The sequence below is a fragment of the Meles meles genome, chromosome 17 (assembly GCF_922984935.1).
Source record: "Meles meles chromosome 17, mMelMel3.1 paternal haplotype, whole genome shotgun sequence".
Classification (NCBI taxonomy): domain Eukaryota; kingdom Metazoa; phylum Chordata; class Mammalia; order Carnivora; family Mustelidae; genus Meles; species Meles meles.
In genome coordinates, this window is record NC_060082.1 from 61311004 (window position 1) to 61316846 (window position 5843).

Genomic DNA, 5843 nt, shown 5'->3' on the forward strand with positions numbered 1-5843 from the left:
GAAAGCATTACATTTAATGGTGAAGTACTGATAGCATTTCCATTGAGAACAAGGGCCAACCATAATGCCCACTATCACTTACCAGCATTGAACTCTATACTGTGGGTTCTAGAAAGTACAGTGGGGAAAGGAAAAAAAAAAAACAGTGCATAAAAATCAGAAATGAGGGGTGCCTGAGTGGCTCAGTCGTTAAGCAACTGCCTTCCTCCGTTGTGATCCCAGAGTCCTGGGATCAAGCCCTACATCAGGTTTCTAGGAAGCCTCCTTCTCCCTCTCCCACTTCCCCTGCTTGTGTACCCTCTCTCACTGTCTCTGTCAAATAAATAAATAAAATCTTTTTAAAAATCAGACATGATATGATTATGATCATATAATGGTATGATTATGGTCAGAGCATCCCAAATAATCTCCAAATAAGTTTTAGAGTTAAGAAAATTTGGCAAACAGGGGCGCCTGGGTGGCTCAGTGGCTTAAGCCTCTGCAGACTTCGGCTCGGGTCATGATCTCAGGGTCCTGGGATCGAGCCCCACGTGGGGCTCTCTGCTCAGCGGGGAGCCTGCTTCCTCCTCTCTGCCTGCCTGCTTCTCTGCCTGCTTGTGATCTGTCTGTCAAATAAATAAATAAAATCTTTAAAAAAAAAAAAAGAAAGAAAATTTGGCAAACAAAAATCATTACATTTCTAAATGCTAGAAATGAATAGAAAGGATACCATTTACAGTAGCATCAAAGGTATGAAGTAGTCACAGAAAGGTCTCATAAAACATATGCCTTCGAGCACTTGGTTAGCTCAGTCCTTTAAGTGACAGCCTCTTGGTTTTGGCTCAGATCATGATCTCAGTGTCCTGAGATCTAGCCTCACTCGGGCTCTGCACTGAGCCAGAGTCTGCTTAAGATTCTTTCTAACCCTCTCCCTCTGTCTCTCCCCCAACTTGTGCATGTGCTCACTCTCTCTTTCTCTAGGATGAATAAATAAATCTTAAAAAAAACAAAAACACGTGACTCACATAAAGATAAAATTCTAACACTTTATTAGATGTCATAAATAAATAAACATGCAACAGTTTTATATAGGAAGACAATATTTTATTTTTTAATTAATTTTTTTTTATATAGGAAGACAATATTTTAAAGACATCTCCTCAAATGGGTATATAAACTCAACGTGATCACTCAAAACATCCATGAGTATTTCAGTAGTTCTTTTTGTCTTTAGAATATACCATCAGTGAACATACAGTCAGAATACTGGTATACAAGTTATTTGGATTAATGTTTTCTTTTAAGTATTAAAATTTGATAGAGTTAGTTCATCTGTTTCTGTTGACGGGGAATTTTACTGTTTTATAAAACTATTTTTATTTCCTGCTGAATTATTTTTATTTCTTGAATATGTAACATGTAATTGTAGACATGGTTCAGAGGCAATAAATATGTTGTGAAGTATGGAGTAAGAGAAGTCTGCTTCTTTCACCTGCACCCACTCAGTAACTAATTTCACTATTTTCTGGTTTACCTTTCTGTATTTCCTCTTGCCATATTCTGCAGATGCAAAAGGAGAAGAAGCAAATGTCTACCATGAGCACTGAGAAAGAAATTGTGATATACTCATGAAATGGAGTATTGTAAGCAGTCTAAATGAAGAGACTATAGCAAGACACGTGAGCACAGATGACTCTCACAAACATACTGAAGGAAGCAGCAGGTAAGTTCACAAATGAGTGAAACTCAACGTGCATTTAAGGATACATAGAAAGGCCACTAAAGGATGGGGAAAGCGGGGGAAATGATGATCACAGAAGTGAGGGTAATGGTTGTCTTGGGGATGGAGAAGGAAGGTGCAGATATTAGGGAACAATTATCAGTCTGGTTGCAGATATTAGGGAACAATGTTCTGTTTGTGACACAGACAGTTGTTACATGGGTATTTGCTTTATTTTTTAATCTTTACCTAAAGACCCACATATTTGTGGGTATATATACATATACATATATACAGAGACATATATATATATATAGAGAGAGAGAGAGATATATATATAGACATATTTATAAACTAAAAAAAGAATTATAGTCCATATATGATAATTTGAGTCAAAATATAGGGGTTTTCTAAATATTGAAAATTAAACTTCAAAGGTTAATGTTTTTATAGTCCTTTCTACATGATTATTTCTATGGACTATATTATTGAACTCCCTGTTTCATGTGAAACTTACATTTACCAATATCGAATTGATGAGAAGGGAAATGAAGTTTATTTATGTCTCCTTGTTGTCCACTGGGAAGATCATGAGGCCTGGGTTCTCCTCAGTTGTGGGATAAAGGGGTTGACCAAAGTGGTGGATAAGGTTGTTTAGGACCTGGCTAATCGCATTATTTCCACAAACAGACCCAAGAAGGGGTAGAAAGGTAAGAGAGGAAAAAAATGTCTCCTCCATTGGCCATTTTAATTTATAGGCTAACAAATTCATTTTAAGGGAACTAAATCTAGAGACAGTCCACATAAGGTAAACAGTCTGTCATTTTTATAGCTCTGGGATGTGGTTTTCATCCTCAGTCCCTTATGTCTATCTCCAATGCATCATGTTCCAGAAATTTTATTCTCTGAAGGCCCTGAGTCAGCTTGAGTACCTAAATGATCTGATTAGCAGGAAGAGAGACCTGATTTCAGTATAGTATGACCTCAACAATAATGCAGTCATCTGGAGTAGGTGACCCTTATGCTTTTTGGGGATCGGTTGCTCATGACATGAGTACCACCCAAAGGATTAGGCAGAGAAGCCCAGCCCATTATCTAAGGATGATCAGTACCCGGAAAATGCAGCCTCCACTGATGCAGCCCCACTGACCACCTAAGTGTGGAAATGGGGGGACAGCAATCAGTGCAGACTCCCTGTGGTTCCCCCCTCCCCCCACCCACCCTGCAAGCTTTCCTATGGAGCTTGAGGCAGCCTTTGCCTCTGTACTTAGAGCAGCCCTCGCTGAACATAGAGACAGGGCAGATGACAGGACCCAGCACTTTGTAAGCCGGTGTCAGGTATAAAATTGGGGGTATTGACCCCTTTTTAAAAAATTCCCCAGATCCTATTCTCCTATGCTCTCCTCTATTCTTAAATTTTCAAAGTCATTTTATAGCAGTTCATGTTTTATTTTACATCGACAACAACTCACGCAACTTGATCTCACTTGGTTCTCATGCAAGTAGAAGAGAAGGACCAGGGTGTCTGGAAGCCAGAAAACTTGTACTTGGACGCCTTGGGGCAAAGAGAAGAATTTAAGTATATGGTGGAATATACCTCTCAAGCAGACTTTCCTCACTTGATGCAAAGATCTGTATTCAATAACTTGAGTTTGGGTTCTAATTATCCAGAGGCTACAATTTTTGCAAGGGGATCCCATTCCTCCCAGCCTCCTTCCTTCCTCTCTTTATACTGAGAAACATGGCCAAAGCTAATACAGTCATGGATTTGCCCCCACACCTTCAAGTTAGGTCTTGTGGAAGAGGAAAAAAATCCAGTCAAACTACCGTAGAATCCTCCCTGGGCCCTGAAACCAGCCAATTCTGGCACCATTTTTTATTTGCACAGTCAGTTTGCCTTGGTTCTTCTGGAACGCACCTGTGTCAGATTGACACATTGGTTGTCTCACTCATGAGCTAGCCCTCCTTGGGTGTGATGCTTGGTTCTCTGAATCAAGTTTCCACTGCAAAATCAAGCAAATAATAGCTACCTGGGAGGATTCTCATGAGTATCAAATAAAATCATGCAGGTAAGAACTTTGCCCAGAGAGATCTTTGAAAAGGAGCTATTTTTAGAAGCTCTTCTGGTCTCTATCTAATTTTTGGTGTGAACTGTGCCATAGATATACACCCCCTACAAAGCAGGTGGAGGAGGTCAATGGGTAACAGAAGGTCAGAAATTGGTGAACAAGCACAGTGTTTCGAGTTGGAATATCTGGGTCTCAAAATCTTCATCAATAACAGGTTTGGAAAGGGGATGGGCTAGATTTCCAAAGACTTCCTCTAAGGTCAAGAGAAGTCAGTGTGCTTCTTGTCAATGTTTTCTTTCCTTCCCTCACCCAGGTTCTCATCAGTAACATCCTGGTATCAGCAAGGATCTGACTGATGCCTCCATTCCACCGAGAATAATCAGGCAGAGGCTGAGAAACACTGATATTCCTGGAGAGGAAAAAATAATGAGTGGGAGTCAGGATCTGAACTCAGAGCTAAGGCTCACCACTCAGGTGTTCTTACTGTCCACCACAGCTGCCAGGATTAAAAGTGGAGGGTGGGAGTCCGTCACCTTCTGTCTCTCCAATCACTAGAAAAATACAAGAGCGGAGGAACGAACCCAAGCACCCATCATTGGCTCATGAATATTCTAGAGTTGGCCATGAATATATGTAAGTACATACCTACAAAACCACCATTTTTGTAAATTCTGTTTATATTGATATTGACTTTAACTTTATATTTCCTTGTCCCTCAAAGCAAATTCCTTTTTTTTTAAATCATTTTCTTTTCTTATCTTTTTTCCATCATGATAAATGTACTCTATAATCCGTATCTCCTACAACCCCCATACCCCCACCTTGGTAACTGTCAGTTTGTTCTCTGGAGTTGGTCTCTCTCTCTCTCTCTCTCTTTTTTTCCTTTGCTTGCCTCAAAGCAAATTCTTGTACTAAAGGTATGACAGCTGTGTTTTTAGGGAGCAAGAAAATCCTCTAGAAGAATTTTTATTTATATGTGTATTTTCATTCATGATGAAAAATGATAATCTTGTTAAAGAAAATGTAGCAATGGCAAAAGACAATGAGACGCTTTGAATCTCAGAGCCCTGCCATAATGATCCTTACCATTTTGATGTCATTCCTTCCTTAGAAAATTTTCTCTTCGATAGTTCTTTCCTTACTCCTCTTGGTTAAAGTATGGAAATCGATAAAATAACTCAATAATCTAACTGACAGCATTAGCCATTACTTCCTCTCCCAGTAGATTTTAAGTTCCTTTAGGCAGGAGCCGTGTCTTATTCAACTTTCTATTTCTGATTTTTCTCTTTCCCTCAGGGCCTACTGTAGTGCCTGTACCTAGCAAGCATGCAATGAATCCTGCTGAATCATACTTTGCATGAAAATTGTAGAAGACCTAAGAAGCCCTGGGAATAAAGATTCAAGTGTCAAGTGAAAGATGGGTTTGAAATTGACACAGTAGTAAAGTATCTACACTATTCCCAGGTCAGCCTGATTCCAAATAGACACTCAGCATTGGGATTCCTATTTTCTCCCAGGTAAGAGCATTCCAGTTTACTGGGTTCATTCAGAACTTGAACAGATTCCTGTCATTCAAGTCAAGTTGACCCTGCAGCAATGGGCTTACCTGGGAGGGACATGCAAAGTAGATTTTTTTTTTTTTCATGTTATTTATTTTTTCAGTGTAACAGTATTCATTCTTTTTGCACAACACCCAGTGCTCCATGCAAAACGTGCCCTCCCCATTACCCACCACCTGTTCCCCCAACCTCCCACCCCTGACCCTTCAAAACCCTCAGGTTGCCCCAACCTCCCACCCCTGACCCTTCAAAACCCTCAGGTTGTTTTTCAGAGTACATAGTCTCTTATGGTTCGCCTCCCCTCCCCAATGGCAAAGTAGATTTTTATTAACAAATGCCCTGCTCACTCTCCAAAGGAAGTGGCAGAACTTTTTTTGTCATGATAAAGAGGATTAACTAAATGAGGGACTGCAGTTAATCTCAGAGTTTGCCCTGATTGTCCTGAAGTGTGATTTTGGAAGATAAAATTGGAAGGTCTTGATTTCTCTGGGGTTTTTCAGTGCACCTTTATGCAGT